Source organism: Polyodon spathula, chromosome 18, assembly GCF_017654505.1.
Source record: "Polyodon spathula isolate WHYD16114869_AA chromosome 18, ASM1765450v1, whole genome shotgun sequence".
In the NCBI taxonomy this organism is placed as follows: domain Eukaryota; kingdom Metazoa; phylum Chordata; class Actinopteri; order Acipenseriformes; family Polyodontidae; genus Polyodon; species Polyodon spathula.
This window is the reverse complement of record NC_054551.1, coordinates 18,745,339-18,772,477: the sequence shown is the minus strand read 5'-3', so window position 1 is coordinate 18,772,477 and position 27,139 is coordinate 18,745,339. Positions and strand designations below refer to the sequence as shown.

The 27,139-nt window shown below is 37.7% G+C and overlaps 1 protein-coding gene across 3 annotated transcripts in view; it reads right to left on the bottom strand.

Moving 5' to 3' along the window:
• Positions 1-20,900, bottom strand: part of LOC121330937 (roquin-1-like) — a 70,617-nt gene extending 49,717 nt beyond the window's left edge. For all 3 annotated transcript variants that reach the window (XM_041277928.1, XM_041277930.1, XM_041277929.1), the window contains exon 1: positions 20,803-20,900. The gene's annotated coding sequence lies outside the window, so the exon portion shown is untranslated. The remainder of the gene's footprint in view (positions 1-20,802) is intronic.
• Positions 20,901-27,139: the final 6,239 nt, after the last annotated feature.

Genomic DNA, 27,139 nt, shown 5'->3' with positions numbered 1-27,139 from the left:
TCATAAAACATAGGTCCACATGGCAGTATGTTGACCTGAGAGTTCAAATCTGGATGAGCTGTTCATGACAGCTCCACTACTTCCCTTGTTGCTTCCCTTGATCCTCTGTGGGGATTATCATTGAATAAAATGTGCCTGCAAAAGAAATACACCCGAGACATGCACCTGTAGCAGCTACAATAAATAAGCAATACATTAACACATTATTCAGTATCATTATAACATTCATAACACTTAAACCTATGCAAAAATGTTAGTGCATCTGCAGTGAAGTACTTCATTTATGTTGGTAACACTCCCCTTCAGCTAACAATGGATTTAATTTTTTTTAACGATGCCAACATGCATTAAAATATGCACCCTCTCTCAAATATAATATGCAGTATGCAGTAATATGCAGATAGTCAGTATCTCTGATTATCAAATAAAACACTCCATGCATTGCATTCCCTGGTTATGCATTAATAAACCGACAACAAACAGCAAACAAGAACTTGCATAACTAATTAACAATGAATCCTTTAAAAATGTTAAATACAAATGCTTGCCCCAACCTGCTAAATGCACACTGGTAAATTCACAGCAATTAGTTGAAAGCAATGCTACTGAAGTAAAAACAGAAAAATCTGACTGAATCACTTGCATTTCTTTAATTCTCAGTAAAAATTAACTTAAAGCTATTTAGGCAGGAATGGACAGAAACGTTTTTAATCCTCTAAACAGGCTCAAGCAACAAAAAACAAAGCCTAGCTCTAAAGCTGAACATCAGTTTCAGTGTGAAAAATAACGCTGCACAACAAGCTACCAAGAACTAGTACTATAAAATATTTTTGTGTGGCCCTTAAAAGGGGGGAGCTACTAATACACCAGTGCTACACATGTGCCTAATATGTGTCTAATATTAAAACTACTGTACCAGTACCACAATGGGGTTACTACAGCCAGGGTTATTACAGCTCAAACAAACTTAACTGTCAACAACCTGATTTATTTTTTCAGGATCTATGGCATTCAGGTCATGTTGCTAGGTAGAAACACAAATCCACAGTTCTAATTAAAAGTTTTAATTTGTTACTCTCAATACCCTTAGTTATTTTGAATGTTAAACACAAGCTTTCAGACTTGACTGACCTCCTCAAACGTTACAGCTATGCTGCTTCACAGTTAACAGAACAGCTTTCAATCTTTATGAATTTCCATATTCCCACCCTCCCGAGTCACTGATTTGTCAACATTCAGACAGAACCTGCCCCTGGGATCCACAGCAAACAGCTACTGGTTAGAAAGCTGAGTAGTAAACCAAGTCTTCTGTTCGTTGTAACTGCAATGCTATAATAATGCAGGTGACTGAGACTGGATAAACAAAGCAGGCCAATCTGGGAAAAAAAATATTAAAAAGCTACACAAAGGTTTGAAACGCTGAAAAAACAGTACAGGACTGGAGACGATACAAATAAACTTAAAACGGCAAAAGAAAAAAAAAACTGGATAGGAGGAAAGTGTTTATGGCCCAATGTAGAAAACATTTTGTTTGAATGGAGCACTTTGAATGACTAATACATATTGCAACTTGTTATACATGTCAGTGCAACACAGTGGTACACTTGTAAAGTATATGTATGGTTATGATTAACAAAACAAAATGAATGTATTTGTACAGCTGTAAGTTTAATGCAATAGTACTGCAACGTATGCAACACTAAAATGTTCAGTTTATTGGTTATTAGATTGCAAGCAGCACTGTTTAATAGTTTTCTTTTAAATTTAAATAAATATAATGAATTTGTAAAAGCCATGTTCAGTAAAGCAAAGAAGATATGTTTAACTTGTTTGGGTACTTGACAAGCTAAAATAAAATATTGGTAGGTTAATACAGAAATTTTGAAAAACAGAATAGTTTCTAGCAGTTTCACTAAACACAAAAAACACTATAAAAATTATTAATGGATTAAGATGTTGCAAACAATGATTTCGAAACTAAAATTGTGTATCTATTTATCTGGATTGAGCATGTAGGGAAAAATCAATTGTAAAAAAAGTATTTTAAAACACAAAAAAGGTGTTTTCCTAAAACTGAAGTCTCAAAAAGGGGGGTGTAACGTGACACTTACGCCAGTGCGACCTATAAAACAATTTTTAAGAATAACTCCCCTTTCCTGGAGACTCTCCACGCACCATATCCCATCCATTAAGAAACATGTTCAACACAGACATATCAACCATTTTGCAGAACAAACTTCCTTGTTCCTTTACTTAAACAATGCACAGCCATTTAAGGTGGAAATAATCTGCCAGTCTACAAAGAAACACACACATTTCAATGCTTTGAGAAGATTTACTCAGACAGATAAAATAGGGATTGTTATTTTGTATTAAACAACATTGCTTATCATAATATGGTCTGACAATTATAGTAGCTGCCATATCTTTATGGAAAGCCATCGGGGACAAAAACGCATTGTGCTGCTTTAGAGCAAGTCAGAATCTCATGGGACAGAAAAAAGGCAAGTACATCATTCTGACATGCCTCGCTTAAACAGTACCCAACTTCCTGAAAATGCTGTGTAGTGATTTTTATATAGATTGTATATAGTATAGATTTTTTGTTGCAACTTTGTTATGTGGAATGTAATTAACGAGAACCAAAACAGTGAGCTTTTTTCCCCCTTCACTTTACAAGGCCATTTCCACGTTTGTTTTACTTGAAGTGTTTAAAGTTAAAATTTCAGTTTTTTTTGTTCAGCTACAAAAAGGCACAAGTAAACCTCATGTTTTTACATTATAAAAACATGCCTATGGCCACTGTTTACTGTGAAGAAACAGCAATGGGAAAAAATAAAAATAAAATGCGATGTCAACATTATGTACTATTTATTTCGTGAATAGACAAAACAACATTTAACTTGAATGGCTATTTGGCATCCTTTGTTTTACACTTAACTCACAGGGTTAAAAGTAAGGCCTACACAACTTACTTTATACTCCTGGGATATTTTTCTATTTTAACGTGCTACATATTGTAAAGTCTTGCTGTAAAATAAAGGAGCACACACACACACACACACACACACACACACACACACACACACACACACACACACACACAGGGGCCACGGCCATGCCCCCCTGCTATGCTATCTCTGCCTGCGTTCAGAACAATATAATGGCTTATTACTTTTTGAAAAGTAAAGGAATATTCCAACATGAAATTCCTGTGTTCGTCCCAGCACTATTTATTTTAATTATGAAGTGAACTAGAATTCACAGCAGAAACAATCCACTGGAACTTCCTTAAAAGCCTGAACCAGGAAATACCTCCCTTTTATCAAAGTCAACCCTGAGAGGTATTAGTCACCATGCTATAGAAATAGAGTCATGAGATACACCCGGTGTTGGATTAGCACTACACAAGCTTTCAAAATGAAATCTGAAACTGGGTGGAGAAATTCTGAGAAGATAAAAAGCCCTGAAGGCTGACAGCAAAAAGAAATGCCAAGAAATTAGGAGTTCCCAGTAACAGGTAAACATAACATTATTACTGACTGCCAAGAAAGTGTACAATCAGCTGAGATTTGACATTTACACCTGGGCAATGCAACACACATCAGACAAGCTATTTCACTAGCACTATCTGACTGACAGTGAAAAAACGAACTGTACACCAATGTGCAGGTGTGATGCAAACGATCATTATACCATGGACAAATACATTAGAAGACACAAATGAGAAGGGAGATTGTCTTCAAAACAACTGTAAAACACACTATAGAAAGTAGCATGATTCATTAATACAGCCCAACTGTATTTCAGTATTTCAAGAACTTAGACACAGTAATTAACTAAAGAAAGCAGACAGGTTTTTACTAGGGCCTGGTATCCTGTCTACCCATACCTGGCTAATTCCAGACATCCAGTCTAGCTGTAACTAGTCTTTGGTTAAAAACAGACCAGATTGTGGTCATTATTATACCAGTATCATTCCTGAAGAAACATCAATTCCCTTTAGATACAAAACCACAATGAATTCAGAAACCAAGAAACATTATTAGAACAGACTTTAAAAACTATACCACAAAACACCAAAGGCAGGTTTAATCTGGGAGCCATTTAGAAAGTGGGGGGGAGCGGGACGACTAAATAAAATAAACCAAACTAAATTTCAAATGAAAAAAGTTTTCCACTAGAAGTCTATCAATAAAATAATGGCAGCCAACTTTCAAATCAGCAGGTACAGCAAACGTGAGCTATAGGCCTAATATCAATATCAAACTGGCTAGCTGCATCTTGTGACTCTGAAGTGCATTCCAGGGACAGTAATGGAGAAAAACTGGTCAGATCACACATGTATAGCTTTATTAAAGTAAACATGTGTCAATCTTTAAACCTGTGGAGACATATCTTGGTTTCAAGTGAACATTAAAAGTGAAAAAGCCAAGGAAGTATTAAATATAAAAGCAGTTGCCACTAGGCCAACATTGTATTTACATAACTCATTTGAATCAAGATTTATGATGTTTTACATGATCCTGAAGAATGCTTCACCACTACCCCTTTCACACACAAATGTCGCTACTGAGCCGTCTCAAAGAAGATGTTTAAAAATAAATAAATGTAAATAACCATTCACACAGCACAGCATAATACTGTCATATCCCTTTCACACAGACAAAGGGATCAAGCGAGTACAACTTTCAAACTGTCAGTCAGCAGATTGTTTTCATGGCAATGTAAACCAAACAAAATAACAGTAAATTTGGCTGCATTTTGTTTGCTTCTAAGTTTTGGTTATATTATACAATGTAACAACCTGTTCTGTAAGGTGTCAAATTGTAGAAGCTTCAGGCATAATGTAGGTCGCATATTTTATTGCAAAGGTGATACAGTATGTTTAAAAGATAGAGTTCACCTCTTCATGCAAAAGTTGAGTGTGAAAATACATTGAATGCTGGTATTTGCTATATATAAAAGGATGCTCGTGTGAACGCTCAACTTGAGTAATGGAACGCCAACATGGTGATGTATTTTGGAACCAAACACTCCCAAGATTTTTATGATAGTGAGTGGAAAAAACACAAGGCAGTTCAGAGATGGCATAAAATGACAGCTCTGTGACGGTATAGGCAATTCACACAGACCAAAATGTTGTATCAGTGCCAGTTCTGAGCCATCATAACTCGTCTGTGTGAAAGGGTTATGAGATACAAAAAAATAAAATAAAATACAATTCACTCTTTTAAATTGAATTGAAAACGGCACGAACACATCTGAAAACAACCTATGCCAGGAAAACACTTTAAAACAAACATTTGCTTCCTTATTGTAAATCAAGAGGAAAACAGCCTTGTGAAACAATTTAAAGCGATATAAATCTCAGTTGAATTTTTACAGTTTGTAACCATTTTGGAGCTAGGTGGCACCAGAATGATTTCCAGTAGACCACAGACAGAACTCAGCAGAAACGTAGCAAATTACATTTAAATGACAAAGTGTTAAATTATATGTCGGTCACGATAATGTAGGATTCAAAGAACCAAATGGATGAAATAGAACTGGAAAAAGCTCATCAAGAGACTGGTGTTGTAACTGCCTTGTCGCTGTCAGCAACCAGACAGTGGGAAAGCAATCAAAAAGGCAGACAGAATTCTTTGGGTACATAGCCAGCAGTGTAGAGTACAGATGAAAGGTTATGATAAGAATGCATAATGCACTGGTGAGACTGCACTTGAGAACTGTGTCCAATTGTGATCACTACAGTACCTAAAGAACCTGGAGAGACCAACAAAGAGCACCCGCATGAAGTCCTGGAGCTAAAGGAATGTGCTACAAATATAGGCTGAAGAAGGGAATCTCTTTATCCTGATATCAATCAGTGACAAGGAACCACATGATCATAGATTTGCCAAATGGCCTCCTCTGGTTCGTAAAGCAGGCTGTGCTTTAGCTATGTGCTGTGTCTTAAAATCTGCCTTGCCAAAGAAGTTTAAGTTACACCTTATTTATATATAGTGCAGACATGTCCCATCCTAAGAGAACTGCTCCACATGTAGAATAGATAAAACAGTATAATTTTATTTGGGAGCTAGCAGGCCAGAGGGAGACACAACTCTTCAAGGCTTTGTAAAGCAAAAAAGAAGCTACCTAAATGATTTTGGTCAAAACAGTTCAGGCATTTTGGCAGATCTTTTTAAACATAGTATTTCACAAAAATAAACCGGTACTCCAAGTAGCAACAGGGCAACTTTTTTTCTCTTTAGGCACCTGTCACATGACCACCTTTGTGCTGGACAGTGTGTCTTAGTAGACATTAAACATTATCTACAGTTTTGTTTGCTAAACAAACTTAACAGCACTCTGCGTCTGCACTAAAACTAAAACAGAAACTCCATTTAAAACGCTGCTGCTACTGTATCTCTACAGACGTCCTGTGTTTGTAAGTTTTAACATTTTAGCCCCACAAACACCTTTTTCCAAAATGTTTACAAATAAATAAAATGGCTGAAACTAACATCTGCTAATCAGTCAGGCTGAGCTGAACCCAACTATGCAGGGCATAGGTTTGCATACTGCTGGCAGCCAAGGTATGAAAGGGAATGGTACTTAGTTCAAAATGATCGATCACCATTAGGGATATGATTGTCATGGTGGTCACGGAACCTGTGAATTCTGACATTTGTTTCTACTCAACGTGAAAATAGGAAATGAGCCGTTCTTGAATTGGTTTCAGTGTGCAAAGTCAAAGCGGTTTGCAAATGTAAAATAAACCTGAATACTTAAAACAGAATGACAAAAAAAATTAATTGAAGCATACGGAGCAGCTTTAATGAGAAACAAACTTCAAATTAAAGCCTTTTGTGTAGAAAATATGCCTCTGTATACATTTAATAATGCAAAGCCTAAACGGATGACGACCCTTTTAATCTTTTAATGCACATCTTGTAATACCAAAACCACAGCTGTGTTTAAATATACATTAATAAAACCGATATTGTAAAATTCTCAATTTACTACCAGAACATTTATTTTACACGAAATTTTAGCGTGCAGAATATTAAATTATTTTTTTTTTTTTATTACATCGGACAACGTATAGGCTACATGTTATAAAAAGGTAAGCACTTTCCTGTTATGGTTGTTTTTTTAAAAAGGTACTATTAAAAAAAAAAAAAAAACCTGTTTACTTGTGACTAGAAGCATGTGTTAAATAAAAACACATTAAATACATGTTAAACACATTAAATATATGCTTACTTTGCACAAATACTAACATATTACATGAATAAATATATTAAAGTTCAAATCTTTGTAGCTGTGACCATGCTATGAAATTGTCTATTTTTAGCCGTGTCTGTGCCGTGACTTTTACCGTAACAAAATCACACCCCCAAACATGATCGCTTAGCAGACTGAATTGCTTTGCAATAGCACTACAAAATCAACCTATCTACACCTGCTGTTCTGTTACTTAACACAAAGTACTGTACAGAGGTTACAGCAAGTTTCATTAGAATTGGCGATTGCTCTGCTTCTGGTTTTATTTATTGTTTTATAAGTCAATAATTTTGCCCTGATATTTTTTGTAGCCTACCACAGCACTATAAACAAAGGATTATAAACACATGAGTTTTTTTTTTCTCTTTTAAATAACTACTTTCTAGCCTTTACATATATATGTACAAATATTACATTTTATAAAATGTTTTTTGCTTTAAAACATTGCATAAAAGCATTAAGACAAATCCAGGAGATTACAGTAAATTATCAATTAGTACTCTGAACAATAAGTATGTATGTTATGCAAACACTCACCATTAAATCAACAAAATGTAGCATTAATACAGGGATGGCAATACCACCGAAGGGACATATCATTTTTGTAACAAATCTATAGCATTTTTACAATTGCAGTTTTGCAAATGTATTTACACACTCATTTAAGCTAATTTACTGAACAGTTAACCATTTTACTTTAGATCAGACAGTAATACGTTTATGTTTTCTAAATGTTCCTGATCTCAATCAAAGCACCTTCAAAAACTTCAGTCCTGAGTTAACACAATAACCACTACAAATTATTACAAACATAGAAAAAGGTAAGAAAATCAGTGCAGCAGTTGGAGTAACAGCAGGGTTCCAATAAATATAGCGTTACATGTCCCCACGTGTTGCTACAAGTTTAAATAACATACCTGGAATTTCTCTTTTCATTGTTAACATCCTGACCTTTTACACATGACTCAAGTCTGTCAAAGCTCTTTTCAAAATGGCCACTCTAGTGCACTGATAGCGTACGGATTATTCCCCACATTATCAAACAGGTAACACAGCAATAACAATCCATGATGTGGTATAGAACAGAAAAGCCACAGCACTTTTTTTTTTTTTGTTTGTTTTTTTAAATCACCCTTCCAGCAGTGATTTAGAGGACAGATCTGAAACCCCTGTGAACTAGAGCGGCCATTTTGAAGTTAGCTTTGACTTTAAAATTCATAAGTGTAAAAAGAAAGAATATATGAAGCTACTTACTCAAGTAAAACCCAAGTTATGCATGTCTAACTAAACAGAAGCCTTTCTTGCAACATGTGATAAACCCTCATTACTGCTGACAAATGTAGGCCTATGTAATGTAACGGAACACAGCGGACAGTTTCTTGGTTACCGTGGGACACAAATAAAAACAGTAACTGCTGGGCATTAAAGTATGAGAGAATGGTAGCGTAGTTGTAGATTAATTTTCTTGACATGGCACTTAGGCAACATAAAGACAATTGACACGCCCCTACTGTGTGGCAATGCTGTCAGTCATGTGCTGCTAGGCCAGTTTCTACAGCACAAACTCCATAAGATACAAAACTAGTCAAGTATTCAAAAATGGATTTCAGCTTTTTATATAAAAGAAGGGTTAACAGCTACTGCAGTATACCCATGGATGGGTTTAATAAAATCATAATTTATAACCTGACAATTTAAAAATGAAACACAGCGCAAATAAATTATTGAAAAAATATTAAATTCTGAATATTACAAAAACAAAGTGTATCTTGTTAATAAAATAAACCCCATCAAATGATCTATTAAAACAAGCAAACATTTTTCTGTACAGTAGAATGTGTTATTTCAAATGTCATTTAGGCACTGATTTTTTTGCATGACTATCTTTTTGATAGGTAATATAACAATTTATAAATGACTATTTAGAAAGTGGTCATTTTTGACACTGAATACATTACAAGTAGCGTTTGTTTTTCAGTTTTCTAAATATAATGCAGACAAGGTAGTGGGTAGAAAATACTTCCTCTAAAGATAACTATTTCCCACAATCCTTACAAACATGCTCCTAGAAACTACAAGATATCAGAACTGTTTTGTTTGTGCTGCAGGTGCCTCGTATATGGAAATGGCAACACTGCAATGAACAGGGCTACACCCAGCGAGATATTTTTAACCAAAAAACTTCCTTTTTACTGCTTAATAAAACTGTAAAATGACTGCAGTCATGAGTCTGTGTTCACCATCACAGAAATACTTCCACTTTATTCAATTTGCAAACCTAATAACAAGTACCAGTTGACAATGTCAACATATATCAATAACTTGCAGAAATAGATAATCATAAACAAGGCTTAATTGTTGTCAGTTTTGTACTGATTTTAGCCAATTTGCAATGATATGCAATACCTGGATGCTGGTTTAATATACTAGCACTGATACAGGGTGCGCTCCAGATAAGGTTTTGGGTCAGTGAGTAATTTACTCTCCAATTTATGCACTATGTGCATCAAATTTATTCTGGGTGAGTAAAATACAACACTACCTTGAAGTCATGAGTACTTTCAATAAATACTGTACTGTACATACTTAATGCTAACTTATGGAGTATGCATTAACTACAGCCTTACATTAACTGTACAAAAAAATTGGTCTTCCAATAAAAACTTCTTTCCTTATTTTTCGCAGCCATTTAGTCCTGCCTTAATGATATTACAGTCCGAGAAGTTTGAACTCTTGATGTAGTTAGCTACAGTACGGCGTTCACCTAATTCATAAGAGACACCTAACGCTAACAATAAATATAGCTACATTTGTCCACAGGTATGTACCTGGATCAGTAAAAATAATTTGATTGTGCAAAAGAAAGAAGCACTTAAAACCTCACATAACAATTGTAACAATCTAGATCTCCCCCCACCCCCAGAATATACCAGCAGTCATCCTTTGACTCAAGCACTGCGCGCCGCGCCCCCCCCCCCCTCCCCCACCCGAGTTCCTATCACATGAATTTTTGCAATTTCAATCTATCTTTTCCACTGATCATTTCATAGTTTCTCATTATTGAAGTTGAAAACCATGGTCCAAGAACCACCCACCCAATAGCTTTAGACCTTCCACCTCCAAAAATAATTAAATAGAAAATAAACAAAGTTGCCACTCCGAAACTCAACTTAATACTGACGTATCATCAATTACGGCCACAGTGCCCTTTCCGCTACAGCAACTTGAGATGCCTGTACACACCAAATGACCAAGCTTGGATCAAAACAATAAGTGTTTCAGTCACATCAGCAGGAGGAAAAAAAAAAACACAAAAACAAACAACCAACAATCCAGAAAAAAAGTAGGCGGCCTTGCACAAGCCACACAGGACAGTTCACACAATAAAAAATGTACAGAGGTAGTTCTTGCCACAAAAATGTATTTTCTGAACAAATAAATACTTAAGTTAAACTGTGATGTTTCTTTTTGTGGCTCAATTAGCTTTATATATGAATCCTGAGAAAAATTACACAATCTCCACTTTGGCTTAGCCATGTTTAGTGGCCTTGGTGCCCTCTACTAATGTACTGAACTGAAGCCCATTTTGGCATGGCATTGCATACCCCTCCCCCCAGTTCAGAGCCCTGCAATGTATATTGTTGCGCTCTCACATTTTTATTTTTATTTTTTTAAGTATGAGGTGTATTTTTCGAATTAGGCTTGTAAATCTTTAGCTGCATTTACGTACATGCATGATGACATCACTAACCTGGTTTGGGTACAAGAAAACAGGAAATGTGGTTGCTGTATTTTTTTTGGTCAAGCCAAAAACTTCTCTTCCGACACCATATGCTCTTTATTGAAAATTGTTTACAGTTCTCTTTAGCGTTGCATTTAAAATTTTGTTAATTAAGTCAAAATGTCACTACACCAAAAGTACAAATTTTAATTAAGATTTATAATTTTTTTTTTTTTTGTTTTTTTTTTTGGTATTTTTTTTTAATTCAGAAGTTTTAGAACTTACATCCTTATTGTTTCTGAGACATGAGAGATCATGGGATAAATCACCCCATTTTCTGGCACACAACAGCAAAAAGCCAACAAAATTCTAATCCAGGTAGAGATTTAGTCCAAGTCATACATCACGGCTAAATTGAGGATCATTCTAGGATTGTTTTGGTAGAGTGGGGTACTGAAGTTCCACAGATTTAAATTAAGACTTATTTGGATTTGAATATTGGTCTAACTGTTTAGAATTTCATTTTAGTATATTTCTACATTTACATGTAAAAAAATAATAATTTTTAGCTAATGCATTGCACTGCATTCATTATTTTAATTTGGGTGAAAAAGTAGGGTCTACTGATTTTCTGCAATTGCAGAATTAGGCACGGAATTCTGCACTGTTGTCTTTTTTTGCTTGCAACTCCAGTTTTCTACCTTTTTTTCTCCACTACACCTAGCCAGGTTGAGTTAATTCACCATGTGACTTCACCTCACATGTCTGCTGAAACTCAATACAGCTGCTTCACCAACAAAAAAAACAAAAATGCAAAATTTCAGCAAAAGACAGAGCTAAAACATTTTCTGATTATTAGGGCTGCTAATTAATCAACTAAACAGTTGATCGCAGATAAAAAACGAGTGTCAAAGATCTGCCCCTTGTTATGCAGCTGTCTAATCATTAGTGAGCAGAGGTGGGACATAAATATGCTAGGGTGCGCGGTGTAAGAACAGCTGAATTTCGTGTGATATTGCTATTATAGAGACTTACTGAGAATGATATTGAGAACTTCAAAGTAATATTTAGAATTGCTTTTTACAAATTAAAAAAAAAACAGTAATTCAGAGAATGAAGACATCATAGTCGATTTGGTTATGAATCCATTTTCAAGAATGGGAAGGGATACACTAGCCATTTACAACATTCAAACTATGAAAGGTATCCATGGCTTACCGGAAGCTGTCAGTTAAAAAATATATATACTGCTTTTGTTCAGTACAGAAAATGTGACATGGAACAGCACTGGCTACAGCAATCTAGGATGTCTAACGAAGTCAGCACAAAAACAAGAGCGATCCCAGAGTCACTTACGAGCCTCTGTAACACTCAAAACTTTTGGACAAACGCAGACTGATGTTAATGAGCAGAAATGTAGGGACACAATACATCACAATGAGCAAAAAAGAAAAAATTGTGAGGTTCTTAAAAGCTTGATTGATTCTGTTGTTTACCTTGATAAGCAAAAGCTGGCATTCGGAGGGCACGATGAAGACACCAATTTCTTAAATAGAGGTAATTATGTGGAATTACTTTCTCCGATTTGTGACTATGACAACATGTTAAGCAATCACTAGTCAACAGCCACTGTATTCTCAGGTACCTCTAACAAGATTCAGAACAAATAAAAGCAGAAGTACAGGAAGGCAAGTACAAAGCTGTAATGGTAGATTAAGGCAAGGGAGCAGCTCAGCTGTCTTGTGTTTTCAGGTACAGGACCGAATGTAGCCTGAAAGAAAGGTTGTTCTGTAAAAATGTGTTACATTTACAAAAATAAATCTAATAAAAATGCTTTTAAAACATACCAAATCCCCCCCCCCCCTTTTTTTTTTAAAAAAAAAGATTCTACTGATTTTTTTGTATTACTATGCAGGGCAGCCGCTATAAGAACATTACCTTTATTAAAAATGTGCACGGATTAATCTACTGATAAATTTACCGTTTAATCAACTAATGCCAATTAACCTATCATAATTTTTAATCGAGTAACATTCCTACTGACTATCTATATAAGGGTGGTGGAATATTATCCTGCAAATTTTGCTGTAATTCAATTGATCATGTACGAGTCATTACCAGTCAAACAAAAAAGTATTGCATTATTCTATTCTGAAAATCTTAGACCTAAAGTACTGAGCTCAAGGTGGGGCTTTCCCCAAAGTAGTAAGCAAGCTAAATTAATAGCGTATTTAATTAATTGTTTAGTTTATTTCTTTCCACTCTACTGGCACAGGTGTGTGCAATTTTAGAAAAATCTACTTGTCCTTAAAAAAATCTACATTTTACTTCTGTTTGTTCTCCTCTAACATCTTGCGCCATGATGGCTAACTAGAACACTGCTGCAGCATGGTGATCCTGGTTTCACACCCTGATGGGCTGCTTTTTTTTGGGGGGGACGGGGACGGGGGGACACTCTTTCCCTGCACTACTGAAAAATCACATTGAGATTTACAGTCTGTGTTTTATCTTAAAATAATAAAATATTGTACAATGTAATCTCATATATACACATTTCAGTTCTATCATTAGAAATATATTTTTTCGATACAAAAACAGAATGTTTGTACTCACTTTGACTCATGGGCTGCCTTATTCATCCTCTATGCTGCCTGACTGACTGACTTGCTCTGCCTTCCTTGTCCTCTGTGTAATCTGCTATTCTGCCAATACACCTGTCCTTCCTCCTTATGCTGTTGTTCCTCATCTTTCATGCTTTAAGTGAACTACAAATATCCTGCACTTCTGCTTTTTGATAATGTTTCTTAACAAATTAGCTGGAATTTGGCCTTAAGCCTGTGAACTACATACAACTATCAAATATTTCTTATTCATCAGAGTATTCATTAAACTGTTGATAACCCAGACAAAACATTGCAAGTTGAAAACGTGTGCTATGCTGTAAGGTTTGGAGAAGGCGTTTCTCTAAAAGCTGCGTGTGACGTCAGAAAGACAGCAGCCAAGAGCAGCCGGTGCAGGAAGCTCTGGGTAAACAAACACAGCAATTGAAACATGTATTCTGTGTCACTGACAGTTTCCTTGAAAACTATTATCAAAATACAGTATCAACTCACAAAAAGCTCTTCCTCAGACACTTTGCAAAGGCTGCAAGTACCATTGTTTCATTTAAAAGAATCGTGTTTGTAGTTGGAAAAATGCATTAACCGTTGTATAAAGGAATTACGGTAATTGTGGTGTAGAATAAAAGGAACTGTATTAATACTGTAATGTACCTAAACCGCGGTAAACCAAAAAAACAGCATATCCACCCATCCCTAGTGTGCATCACTTGGACTGGAAGCGTAGTTTGGTCTTCATCTCCTTTTACTTGTACCAAGTCAGCGCTTAACACAAGGCTCTGGGTCAAAAAGTCAAGTGAAGGGCTCTCTGCACTGATTCTCACAAGATCTTCAACTGTAGCCATATTAAGTGAGTTGCGCAGCTTGGATTTTATTCTCTTTTGTGCAGAAAATCCACGTTCGCCTTGGGAAGCTGATGTCGGCAGCACAAGCATGATTTTCACTAAATGTAAAATATTTTTTGAATCTGTGCAAAAGGGTTATTTTGTTAGCCTGACCTCCCATAAACCAATGTAGGATTTACCCATAAACTGCTTGAACTGCATCAACATTGCATCCATTCTTTTCTAAAAGGTCACTATACCAACTCAGTAAGACTTGTAATTGCTCACCTCCAAAGTTAACATGATCATCAGGCCATGCACCATGGCAGAAAATTAAAAAGCACTGTATCCTCCTGAAACCTCTTCCTCTGTGGAAAGCTTAATTACGTTGTCAAACCCGGACTCAAATCCCAATTGTGATTTCAACAGTTTTTTCAGTTTGTGTCTGTCATTTTTAAAAATGTCATGAGTGTGGAGGCCCTTAAGTTTAATGCCCTGAAATGTAATGCTTTCTGACTGAACCTGCTGCTGTGCACCTGCCTGGGGTTGGGAATCCAAATGTTGCAAAAATGTCTCTAGTTTGCCATTTTTTAAATGGATTTTCATTCAGACTTAAATTGTCAAAACACAGTTCTCTATTGCTGCAACAGCCTGGGGAAGAATTAAACCAATTTTCTGAAGTTTTGACACCTATGAAAAGAGATCATGTAAAAAATAACAAAACCCTACAAAGCAAGTTTTTCCATTTCCTGCACAACATGTTTTGCTCATCCTCTAATGTTGTGTTTTTAGAAGTGGAAGCAAGATGCTCCACGTGGTGATGCACAGCAGTAAACTATCCCTGTCCAGTAGCAAAATTCTCATCATTTGACTGTAAAAACACAGAGTGTGGCAAATGTGTGGCAGCCAGCGCTGTTTCTTTACAGCTGAAGGTGTCCTAATTGTGCAGCCTAACTCAGCCACAATGGCTTTCAACTTGTGCTTACTTTTTGGACTGAACTGGTAGGTTTTCCACACCAACTGCAGAAGGTCATACATTTTCTCAATCATTGGAACGGATCTTTGAGCACTTAACATTCCCAATTCAAGCCTATGCGGTAAGCAACGAAATGACAGAATATGCTGTCCAATCTTGCTTCTCAAGAGAGCCCCTGCACCCTCTTGTAGCTCCCATATTAACACTGGCACCATCTGCTCCAAAAGCACTTAATTTGTCTTGTCACCAATCTGAACATTCTTTGTCAACCTTTCAAAGCAAATTCTTGGTTGTGTTTAAGATTCCTTGAGCATGACAAGTTCAGCTAGACGATTCATTAGCACACCTGCAGAAACACACCTACAGTACACAGTTACATTATCTCTCCCAACTACATCTTTCCACAGTCAGTTAAAACAGAAATGCAATTTGCACTGTGAAGCCTTTTCTGAAAATCTCTTATTTCTTCAGCAATGACAGCAACAAATTCTGCACATGCTGTATCACTGTCATATGTTTTGGATACATCCAAACCATTCTTCTTCATGAGAACAATCTGCGAGTTAAATTTAGTGAATGGCAATTCTTCTACTGCAATCATACAAGCAGCACTGAATTTCATTTTTAATTCCCTGTGAATTTTTTCTGCATTGATTTCAGTGTCACTTACCATTGCTCTGGCCATTAGTGTCTCCGTTAAAATACACTTTGCAATAACGTAGTCCCTAGCATTTTTATGCTTCAGCTTTCACCATGCTTTTTCATGGTCTCTTTTTTAAAATGGTCTGGGCTATCCGATTTTTTACTCAAGATAATGTTCTGTGCTTTAATCAAACAGCGGTTTCTCAATCGAGATTCCGCTCACAGATCATCCTGGTAAAACACGTTTAGAGGGATCAATGTTTTTCATTGGTAATTCTTGAGTGATTTCCCGGGTGACGTACCTGTAAACATTGCTTGTGACCAAATCCTGTGAGGATTGCCCCGTGTAACACCCCTGACAACTCAAGTGCTCTGGTATATGTCACATGACTGTCTTCTCCAGTGAAACGAAGGTTAAAAAGGACACTATGACAGCCAAAGTATACACTTTTTTATTGAAGGCTACACTTTTTTAAACGAAGTTACAGACTGAATTACAAGCTACTGTACTCTGCTCACCAAGATTCACATTTTGTTATCTTGTTGTTACCTTTATTAAATTGTTAACGTTATTTCCCAACCCAGGAAAATAAATAAATAAATAAAATATGATAGTTATTATCACTGACTCAGATTTAGCACGTAGCATGTTAACATCGCTTTTTTCATTTCTTTAATGAAATGTACCGGTAATTTTATTTAAAATGTATGGTGCTTGTATGTAACTTACTGTACCGAGTGCAGCAAGAGACTCTGGTCCAAACCGTCAGCCGAGTGTAGATATACTATTTACATCCTTGCTATATGGTCTTCATTATATGGTCTTCATTATATATTTATTTTTAAAAATCTAACTGCTGCTGATGTTGGCTCGTACAGCTCTATGCAACCAAGATTTCAATTAACATTTGCAATTGAAACAAAACAAACTTTGTTGATGCGATTTTTTTGAGGGGGAGGGAGAGGGGGGGGTGTTGTACTGTGTTCTTCAATGAATAGGATATAGCCAGAGTACTAGATGCAGCCACAAATAGGTACTGTACTTGTAATTCTACTTTTACTCACAATCTCAGCATTATTATTATTATTATTATTATGTGCTAGTAGTGACGAATACTGTAATAAAGAAAATCAAAGAATAAAAACAGTACTAATATTAATAATTTAACTAATAAGCCTTTATCCAAGGTGACTTCCTTAACTTACTGCAGCAGCTTATATTGTTCGTTTTGGATTGTCCTTTTACTATAGTGAACAAAAGGTTGGGACCCAAACATGGTTGTTATAGCGAGGGTGTGCTGTATTGAATATCTGACTTATATGCTTAATACACTTGCACATTTTAATATATAATGTGTGCATATTTGTTATTTCATTTTTGTTATTTTTCACCACCCATAATGTTCAACACTTAACAGAGGGTATACATTTTTTTTCAATATCATCCCTTACAAAAAAGTAACATACTCCAAGTATACTTGTGCCATAATTGTCTGGTTTTAGTATACTATCTATTTTATTTTAGCACAAATATACTTGCAGTATACAACTTTGTATATTCTTTTTGTAAATAATGCAATGTAGTTCTCAAACATTGGCCATGTCTTAAATTGTATCTTACTTCTCTTTTGCATACCTGCATTGTCTCTTGCTAGATATGCACCTCCAGATTCTGACAAATACTTTTAGAAAACCAGGAGCAACTTCTTCTCTGGATCAAAAGGCTATAATGCTCTGCGGCTGTCCACCTATGAGGAGAACTATCAAAAACTAACTAAAACTAAAACACTGGGAAAAACTAAAAGTCTGGGAAAAACAAATGGAAATCTGGAAAAAGTATGGAATTTTGATGGTGAAAAGGTGTATGAACCTTGAGATACTGTAACTATATTGAGTACAGTGTACTTTGTACAAATCACAGTCCATAGGTCAATTTTATGGGCAACTTCACTTTTTTTTTTTTGGACAACCAAATGTCGACAACTGACTGCCTGAAGGGCAAGTACCATTACCAAAAGTTTGCGAGCCTTGGCAGCCTAGCTGACCTAATAAAGAAAACTTTGTGAAAAATAGGCTTTTAAAAAATGTGCAGAACTGAAAAATAACCACAGAATTACTAACGAAAAATGCTAGTCAGTAGAGAACTCTAACCATAGAAAAATACCAGAAAATACCAAAAATTCACCAACCCCTACCCTACTATACTTTCTCACACACCGATATTAACAGCTTAGGATTTTGATTAAATTACAGATTGTTCCGCACAAACTTTGTGAGAAACTCAAACTCAAGACTAAAGATGGGAAATTCCACATTTTCAACATTAAAGAATTTGCATTAACCTATATTTTCCACTGAGGTGTTTTTTTTTCATTGTTGTTTTTGAGCTTTTAAGTGGAGATTTCGAGACTTATGAGTCAAGACGTGACTCAACTTTTCTACTATTACTGTAACTTTAGGTCTCAACAGATTTGTGGAGACTAAGATGTAGTCAGCCTTTCGTTTTCATACCCACACAAAAATAAACACATTTCTAGTGGCACATTTAGTCATTCAACCATTTTGGAAAGTAATATTTAAAGTATTTTTGGACATTTATCCTTTGTGAAAACTCAGTTGATATTTAAGAGGCTCTGTATAGTTTATGTAGTGGTGTATACAATAAAGTTTGAAACTGTTCTTTACTGTTAATGAAACCATCAACAACCTAGAACAGTTTAAAAAATACCAAAACTTGATTTTATTAATAAAAACATTTTGAAAAAAACATTCTTTAAATCAGTTAAAGCTTTATGAATTGAGCCCACAATGTCTAAGTTAAAAGTTTATCTCAAAGAATCCTTAACATCAGCAACAACATTTCAGTGCTTTTTCGTCAACATCCATTTCCTGTAAAAGTTTTGTTTTGCAGATTAAGAGAATGGGTTCCAATAATTATTCTTGCTAGAGACTTCCTGTATAGATAGCTTTCACAGACTTCAGCGTAGGATAATTGAATATTTTAAAATCTTTAGAACAGCATGTAACTGGGACTTATTTTTTACCACAACTTACTGTGAGAATTTGAATCTAGTAATATATATGGAAGAACCTGTATGTCACACTTCTCGAATTCAGTATTGCCAATGTTGTGCTTTATGGGACAATCAGATTGTTTGTATAGAATATATATACAAACGGTGATGCAAATAACTGGAACACAGGACGGTATGTTACTAAAAACCACTGTATCAGCTAAAGGTAAGTGAAAGGCAACGTACATAAAATTAGAACATAATGACATTAAACTGTTGCATCAGTCACCACATGTTTCGCGTAAACTGTATCAATTTGGGTTCTGAATTATTTATTTATTTATTTATTTAGTAATTAATATGTCATTTTACAACATTTTGACGTAATGACTTACTATCCATACCGTGTATTTAAATAAAAATGATTAAACCCATAACGTACCGCTTCTGTATTATTAATACTTTTAAATCGGTTGTATTGGGAACATGATACTGGTTACCATTTTAATGTATTATTACACTATGAAAGCAATAACAGTTTTCTGTACTTTAAGGTCCAAAACAAATTCACTTCTAGGTGATCCACAGTGATATAAAAGCCAAAAACATTCTACTAATGTGATCAGATTCAAATCAGAAGTTTAACAAACAACGCAGTTTGTAAAATGCAAATGCTTAACGTTTTCACCCCATCCAATTATTCCTATGTACTCTGGGTTATTCGTTGTAATGCATTATTATTTAGTGTACTACAGAAATTAAAACACATACGAATATCTGGCTTCAATTATGCTGTGTTTGCCCTCCTGCCCTCCACCAGTCAGATTTGAGCATTATGCCGGACGTCAAGAGAGTTTGGCCGCAGACAACCTTAAATCAAACCCGGTACCAAACAGGCCCGAGGCCTAAAAAACTTGCCAATAAATAAATAAATAAACACATACATTGGGCTATTTTAACCCAAAAAAATCGATTTAAATGAACCAATCGAAATATCCAGCTATAATTAATAAAACGTACGAGCTTTGTACAATTTTTAGAAAGCTTTATCAGACAAAGTTAGGCCTAACCCAGACGATGGCGTTAATGAGTATGGTAAAATAAGCATTGCCTCGAAACTATTTAAAACAAACACAAAACATTAAAGGCAAGAGCAATACTTAAAATAACTGGTACGTCACGGTTTAAATGTATAGACTAAATTGTTAGATTTGTTTGGATACACAAGTGAAACTGTAAACCATACTTGTGGCAGGTTGATAACGACGTTTTAAAAGGAAATGCGTGATTTAATGCATTTCATAGTCAAGAAAAATGGGAATTATTTAACGCAAAATAAAACGACAAGAGTATTTAATACTATCGCGACATCTTATTGTACTAGTGACACGGGCTTCTTAGCAGTATTGTCTCGTCTTATTGTTGTTTGGTTTCGCTACGTTACGGTACATCGCATGGAAATATATATTAAAATTACACATTACCACATAATACAACTTAAATAGCTCCTCATAGTACAACAAATTGATCTAATTAAACAAACTGTGATTCCAGTAAGACTGCAGAAGATCGGCAGGAGATACAATAGTAAATATGACTCTATTGTTCCTAATTTTTTTTTTTTTTTTTAAAAGCTATAGCTGCCTGGTGAAGTGCGGACCACAAAAATACAAAAAATCATCCTGTTACAATATTTTCTCAACCCAGAATTAACGAGTACAATGATTAACATACTTACAATCTCTGATTGATCTTGGTCAATCTTCAGCTGCTGTTTTTTGTGACATGTTTTGTAATTTCGTGGTTGCCATGTCGTTCTTTCCACTGGCAGCTGAAGTTCTGAGGAAGCTTACAACTGACAAAAACTCAAAACAGCGAAGAACCGCCTCACATCTACAAACTACCCCTCCTGCAGGGGTGAATCTGCCATTACGAAAAAAACATGCATATTCATGTTGCAAAATCTTTTACAAACAGTAATGCATTTTAATGGTTTGATAAAAATGAATGGGCCGGTGATATAATTCAGTGCAATGCAACAGACTAGCCTTTCTGCTTCTTCTGAACTTATAGGACGTATACAGCTCATTTTAAAGTAGACTTAGGCCATGCATATTTAAATAGCTCTGTCAGCATGTACTTCTAAACTATTTTAGTACTATACCACACTTGAGATGTAATGCTCATTCTCATATACATACATATATATATATATATATATATATATATATATATATATATATATATATATATATATATAAGCAATAAGACACGACACAGAGGGCATTACCAGGCATTATACAACCGTTTGGGTAATGGGGCTGAGACAAAGTTATTGCTTACATCAATCTTACAGCACAATTAACTTATATCCATCTAGCTAAACCTTATTTAGAATGCGTGGAATCTTTCCAATGAAGTATATTTGGATTATGAGTGACAGCTCCGATGAGTGGGACTGCGAGACCCTGGCGATGGCCTACAGGTTTGACACTTGGCTGTCAAAAGCATCCACTTGCTTTCTCCTATCAGGGCCGTGTCAATGCATTTCTGTTCCAATTGCTCGTATAAATGGTCATAATCGTGTCTCTTGCGTTCCAATGCATGCATTGTGTCTCTGATCCGCTCACAGCAGAACCCAACATCCATTAGTGTGTTCTATAGAATACAAAAAAGTACATCGTTTTCACTGAAAATGGCCAGACCAGCAGAAGAGAAGCGTGGACTTCATATACACGTAGACATGTTAGTGCAAGTATTTATTTTCATTTTAATTGCCAAGTATTGGTAAGCAAATGACCATCAATTTGACATTGAGGTCAGATAATAATAAAGTAGGTATTGAAATTCAGTGCCATCCATCGGTTGAATTGTGTAATTACATCGGGGTTTTCGTTGAGCTGCTTCAATAACAGTCTTGTTCCCCACCGTGCATAATTATAATTCCCTTTCAATTCGAATGACAACCGAACTTGGCACCAACACTAGGGGAATGGTACCACTCAAGGGGACGCTCACCAGGGGACAGACAGTCGCCGCACAGGCACCATTCCCCTTCCCCAGGGGACAGGAGGTCGCCACGCAGGTGCAGACTATCACCATCAGAGTCGCCTCAAAGGCACACAAGCTCAGCCGAGCGGCTCTTCGCGGAGCTAGTGGAGACTATAGGGGCCCAGCAGACCATGCTGGAGATCCTATTGAGATCTCAAGGCAGGCAGCCCCAGCCCCCACAGTCTCATTCCCCATTCCCTCTGCCTAAACCCCCTAGCCCAGGTGATCTGTCCTTCACGGCGTCCAGCTCGGATGTCTCAGACCCAGCCACCTCCGTCAGGCAGGCCACAGTGAAGAGCACCCTGCTGCCCTTGCCACACGTGTCACAGAGGGAGGAGTTCTGGACACTAATGCCACTTGCAGCTGCAGCCACAGACGTTCCCTGGCTGGCGGAACAGGAGGGAAAGGGAAACTGCTTCTCCATCAGTGAGGACACCCACAGCATGCCCTCCTCTTATGCCAAGACTTCCTGGATGTGGTGCGCTCCTCCTGGGGCAACCCAGCATCTGCACCCTCAGCCTCCAGAACAGCAGTCTCTGCTTCATATGCAGGAGCCCAAGAAGCGGGCCTAGGCGCATTCTCCACTATCAGGGACACCGTCACGGTGTTGGTGCAAGGTTCCACCTTCACCAAGGGGGATAAGGGCCCAACCTGCCCATCCAAGCCTTGCAGGACAACAGATGCGTCCCCTCCCAAGCCCAAGGGAGACCGCCTCTGAGGGGCCCCGGCTGCCACCAAAACCCCCAACAACTGGACTAACCAACGACAACGACCCATGGCAAGGCTGCACCCAGGACTCCTCGGTGCTATCAACAATGAGACACGGATACGCGCTACAATTCCGCGTAGGTCCGCCACCCTTCAAGGGTGTGCTCCTCACCAACGTCGAACCAGGGAGGGCGATACTCCTTCAACAGGAGATTGCCAATCTTCGAAGGAAGAATGCTGTATGCTTGGTAAGTCCAAGTGATGCCCTCATCGGTTTTTACTCCAGGTACTTCCTGGTGCCCACAAGGGGTGGCGGTTTCAGACCAATTATGGACCTCAGGGTCCTCAACTTGTTCCTCAAACAGAGGAAGTTCAACATGCTGGCAGCATAGCGTATCATCCAGTCCGTCCAACCGGATGACTGGTTCACATCGATCGACCTGCAAGACGCCTACTTTCACGTCCCGATCCGTTCCTGCACAGAAAATATCTGCGCTTCGCCTTTATATATATATATATAATAACTATGGGACACGGTGAACCGAATGTTCTCTTTAAGACCATTGACCAACAGATCCATCTCCGTCAATCCTCCTCTCTTACCTGTCATGATTTCTCCTCTTTCTTTCGGAACAAAATCGACAACATCTAATCTACCCTCGCCCACCACAAACCCAGTCTACTACTTGACCACCTTGATGCTCCTCCCGTTACCCCCCCTGCCCTCTCCTCCCTCCATTGCTGATGTTTCCAGCTTACAGTTGAAATCAACTACTGCCACCTGCCCCCGGTACCCCTGGCCGACTAACCTTGTCCGTCTCTGTGCTCCTGATCTTGCTCCCTCCATTATGCACACTCTCAACCTGTACCTGGACTCTGGCTTGGTTCCTGCTGTGCTCAAGCTTGCCAGAGTCACGCCGGTACTCAAAAAACCCTCCGTTGACCCTGCTGACTAATATAATTTCCATCCCATCTCTAATCTCCCTTTTCTCTCAAACTCTCGAAAGGGCTGTAGCCAGTCAGCTGCTGAAACATCTCACAGGCAACAATTTGCTTGAATCTCTACAGTCTGGTTTCCAGCCGCGTCATAGTACTGAAACTGCTGTGCTCCGGATTGTGAATGATCTGCTCAATGCTAATGCTGTTTTGCCCTCTGTGCTTGTCCTCCTTGACCTAACAGCTGCTTTTGACACCATAGATCATGGCATTCTTTTTGACCACCTTCAGAAGTATGCTGGAATCTCTGGAACCTGTCTCTCCTGGATGTCCTCTTACCTATCTGGACGCATGCAGTCTGTTTTCTATGCTGGACGCAGTGGTGTTGCAAACCCAGTCACTTGTGGTGTCCCCCAAGGATCTGTTCTTGTGCCCCTTCTCTTCAATATCTACGTGCTTCCCTTGGGTCATCTCATCCACCAACACAGCCTCATGTTTCACTCCTATGCTGATGACACAGAGCTCTACTTAAAACTCGACCCTGGTAGCCCCTCTGCCATGGTCCGGCTCTCAGCTTGCATTCAAGACATCGAGGCCTGGGTGTCTGCCAATTATCTTCAACTGAACGCTAACAAATATGAACTCCTTCTAGTAGGATCTAAAACTCAGCTGAAGAATTTAAATATAGCTGCCCTGAACCTCGGAAACTGTCTGCTGCTGCCTTCCCCCACAGTACGAAGCCTTGGTGTACTTATTGACAGCAACCTCTCCTTTGATGCCCACATCTCCTCCATGGTCAAATCTTCCTTCTACCATCTTCAAAACATCTCCTAAATCAGTCCCTACCTTTCCTTCGCAGATGCGGAGAGACTTTGTCATGTATTTGTCTCCTCTCGACTCGACTACTGTAACTCTCTCTCTATATGGTGGTCTCCTGGCACGCACTATGAACCAACTACAGCTAGTCCAGAATGCCGCTGCCAGGATCCTTACCAGATACGTGATCAAATGACCCCCTGTCTTGCCCAGCTGCACTGGCTACCAGTAAAGTTCAGGATTATTTTCAAAACTTTCCTGCTTACCTACAATGCCCCCTTCATCACACAGGTCCCGAGTACCTCCTCAACCTGCTGACCTGCTATGTCCCTGCCCGCAAGCTGAGGTCCTCTAACTCTGCCCACTATGAAAGGCACTACATAAAATCGATATATATTCTCCATATATAACTTGTATACATTTACTCAGATATAGCGCTGGAAACCTATGTCCTGAGCTTGACTGCTTGGTTCACAGCAACTTAAGTGTAAAGTGATGTCAAGAATGGGGTGGTTGTGACTAACATGGGCTATTCTCTGAAAATAAATAAGAAACCTTCAGTGAAGAATGACTTCAAACAAAGCAAAGTGGACAAAACATTTGTCTGTAGTACTCAATGTAACAGCTGTGAAAATGGATGAAAATCACAGAGAAACTGATGGGCAGTGACAGCGGGGATGGGGGCAGCTGTGTGAACAGTCTTTAGAGTACTGGGGCGGGTGGACAAGCACAATTGAAAAGCTGTCTCAGACGTTTCTGTTGTGTTTTTACAATCTCAAGTTTGCAAAACTTTAAAACAAGCATTAAACAACTCAAGGGCATGGAGTGGTTCTGGAATTAACATTTTATTTATTTCTTTTAGATTTCAAATATTATTTGTATCCACTATAGACAAAGTGGGACAGGCTTTGCCCTGAAGCAATATCTAGTCCTAATTGTTAAAATAGGTACCATCTTGGTGATTGTAGCTAAAAAAAACATTTTCCATGTCATGCACATCCATTCACAATACAGGTCTCAAATGTGTTGTTTGAAATGAATCTGTGTTTTAGTACACTAGGTTAAGAAACATAAGAACAAAAGAACATTTAAGATGAAGAGGAGGCCATTCACCCTATTGAAGCTTGGCCGGTCCCTTGTACCTAATTCACTGATTGACCTCTGAACTTTGTCAAGTTGGGTCTTAAAGGATCCGAGTGTTTCTGTAAAGGATGCTATATAAATGAAATTGGTCTGGTCAATTGGTATAGTACAAGGCAGCCCATTCCATACCCTTACCACTCTCTGTGTGAAGAAGTGCACTGATTCCTCTCCTACATATATATGGCTTCACTGCCAGCTGGGTCCTCTGGTCCTGGTTTCTGTACTGCACTGTTAAGTATTGGTTTGGGTTAACTATGTCAGCTCCCCCCCCTGTTTAAGATTTTAAAGACTTCATTCATGCCCCCCCCCCCCCCCCCCCCCCCCCCCCCATTCTTCTTTGTTCTAGGCTAAACAGAATCACTTCTTTCAACCTCTATTTGTAGCGCAGTCCTTTAGTCCTGGGATTAGCCTGCTTGCTGTTGTTTGGGTTCTCTCCAAGGTCACAATGTCCCTTTGGTGTTTGCAGGCCTTGTTTTTCAGACGGTCTTGCACCTTCTTAGTTATTTCACCTGGAAAAGTGTCTCTGCATGGCTTTCTTTCCTGTGAGTAACGAACCAGCTGATTCCCCTAATGACTGACCTACTTTACAGCCAAGATGCTTTGTCCTAGCAGTGTAGAGTGCCAATACTTGTGTTCGTGACTGTATGTAATGCAATTAAAAATAAAGATTTGACAATATAATATAATATCATTTCACTCATGAGTATGTTAAAAAAAACAAACAAAAAAAAACCATGTTAAACGCATAGCATACCCACGGGAAAACTCCTATAAAAGTATATCACAGTATTACCATACTTTTCCCACGGTTATACTATTATTTGATTATTTAGCAGACACCTTTATCCATGCAACTTACAGAGACTAAGTAGTGTGAACTATGCATAAGCTGCAGTCACTTACAACAATATCTCAGCCGAAAGACAGAGCACAAGGAGGTTAAGTGAGCCAGGATTTGAACCGGGGATCTCCTGGTTACTTTTCTTTAAACACTGGACCACACAGCCTTCTACTATGCATTTATAATGCTTGACAATGCTTTACCATGCTTTCCCTGTGCTTTATAACAGGCTTTTACTAGAGTAAACTTGTAAAGAAATCATGGGGAAACTGCAAAAGGTCTCTGGTACACTTGTGAAAGGGTTAATAAACTTCATCTTGTGAGGGGCGTGTAATAATATAATGAATTGGTCAACTAACCTGTTAAAATCATAACAGAGGGACAGAGCTTATCACAATACACATTTCTATATTTCTCTAAGGATGTAGAGTGGAACCGTTTAGGAGACTGCAATACACTTCACCATTATCTAGAGACACTGACATCTTGTGGCACAAAGTGTAAAATACAGCTTTCCTCTCTACAATTCATGTATGTACACTTAGGAGTGACTTCACAAACCCAGATTAGCACTGATCTT